The sequence below is a fragment of the Odocoileus virginianus genome, chromosome 6, assembly GCF_023699985.2.
Source record: "Odocoileus virginianus isolate 20LAN1187 ecotype Illinois chromosome 6, Ovbor_1.2, whole genome shotgun sequence".
NCBI classification, from domain to species: Eukaryota; Metazoa; Chordata; class Mammalia; order Artiodactyla; family Cervidae; genus Odocoileus; species Odocoileus virginianus.
The window spans coordinates 26,683,198-26,685,164 of record NC_069679.1 but is presented as its reverse complement, the minus strand read 5'-3'; the positions used below and the strand labels follow the sequence as shown (position 1 = coordinate 26,685,164).

The window sequence follows — 1,967 nt, the reverse complement described above, 5'->3', positions numbered from 1 at the left end:
CAACTAAGACCCAGTGCAGCCAAATACGTTAAAAAAAAAAAGATCACTTGAAGGTTTGGGGGTCTTTTGGTTTCTAACAAGACTAGGATCTACTAGGATAGAGGGGCTACAGATAGAATATTTCAATCCAGAGAGGGCACAGGGACCAGGAAACGATGTCCTGACCGTGGCAACTCCAGCAATAGAACCTGGTCTTCCCAGGATTGGAGGTGACAGAAAAGAAAACAGAAAGGAAGACACTTGGTCTTCCTGGGGCTTCTGAATACTCTGGGAAAGCTCTGTCCATGGAAAAAAGGTCAACAGCTTGGACATAGTCACAGGATAAGAGAACAAACTCTAAGTGGGAATGAGATCTCTTTTAATTCAGAAGCACCCCTTTTGTGTATCCCTCATGTGGATACTTCTCCCTTCTCTCATGTGGCATTTGCTTTAAGACTGCGCTTCTTAAAGAGATTGGGGAAAATCATAGCAGATTCCCCTGGGGTAGGTAAGAAAGTAAGGTGCTATGGGCGTTTATAGTTTGTAGAGTTTCCTAGCTGACTCGGACATGTTTCTCCCTCTGCCTCTCTGAGAACCACTGCTTAAGAAGTCACCTGGAAGAAGGACGCAGCTGGGAGTCTGGCCTGGGGGAGTCAGAGCTGCGGCAGCCAGAGAGAAGCAGTCAAATCTGCTTGAATATCCACATCTCAGTTTCTGCACCTATCAAGAGTTTAAATTCATCATGGATAATCGGTCAGCAGAAGGAATTCAGCTGAGGGCAAACCAGGTTACTGATCAGTCTGCGGAAAGTACAAGGAGGATCCTGGGTTTAGCTTGAGGCTCAGGAGGCAGGAATCAAGACTATCCCTACACTGAGCAAGGGGAACAACTGAAATACACAGGAGGAGGCATGGACCAAATAAAGACATGCGAGAAGCATAGAAGACTTTAACAGAACTCAGCAAGGACTGAGGCCTTTGTGTATGTCCATGTAATAAGACAAAGAACATTGAGTCTGGTAAAGTCTATAAGGCAACTTGGGGAGATGATGGAGACAGCTCATCTAGCAATGTAATAGTATCTAAGCAGCTAGGCTGAGTGACAAACGGTCAGCTGCGTGAAGTGACCACAGGAGCAGCCAACAGGTGAATACGTTAAACATGTAACAAATCACGCTAGGGAAGATGAAACGGAAGAGAACCTGACTCAGTGGGCAGTATCCTAGAAAACCTAAAACCATGGCCCTGGACATAGGCAATGGGATTGAGGCTCACAACTGACAAATAGAACAGATCACAGAAAAGGCTGACACCAATAAAGATCATATTGATAATGCCAATGCCAGGGCAACGAAACTCACTGACAGTTAAAGCTACTGCTGTACTTCTTTACCATTTATTTACTTCCCTAGCTCCTCCTTCAAAGTCATTACCTTTCCAGAGTTTGAAATTTTATTATGTGGGAAAATATCTAGGAATAACAGCCCCCTATTTTATTTAATTTTTTTGGACTAAGCCGCTTGGCATGTGGGATCTTAGTTCCCCTACCAGGGATGAAACTCACAGCCTCTGCAGTGAAAGGACGGAGTCTTAACCACTGGATGGCCAGGCAAGTCCCCCTATTTTTTTAATTATCTCTTTTTCCCTTGAGGGTAGACTGCTGCTTCTCAGTCTATACTCTAAGGTTGATTTTTCATGTATCATTTATAGTGTTATTTTTCATCCTCTCTGTTTACTTTAGCAGGTTATTCTGCTTCCTAGATTTGGAAGCATTGCCAGATACAGCCATACGAAAGGAAGTTGGGGGCAGTGGGGACAAGCGCAGGATGGGAGGCAAGAGACAAGAGGTTGTTACCTCAGTAAAACCTGCTGCTGCTGCTGCTAAGTCACATCAGTCATGTGAGACCCCATAGATGGCAGCCTACCAAGCTCCTCTGTCCCTGGGATTCTCCAGGCAAGAATACTGGAGTGGGTTGCCATTTCCTTGTC

At 45.0% G+C, this 1,967-nt stretch overlaps 1 pseudogene; it reads left to right on the top strand.

The window, feature by feature from the left end:
* Positions 1–250: 250 nt before the first annotated feature.
* LOC110127398 (synaptosomal-associated protein 23 pseudogene) lies at positions 251–1,443 on the top strand (annotated as a pseudogene).
* Positions 1,444–1,967: the final 524 nt, after the last annotated feature.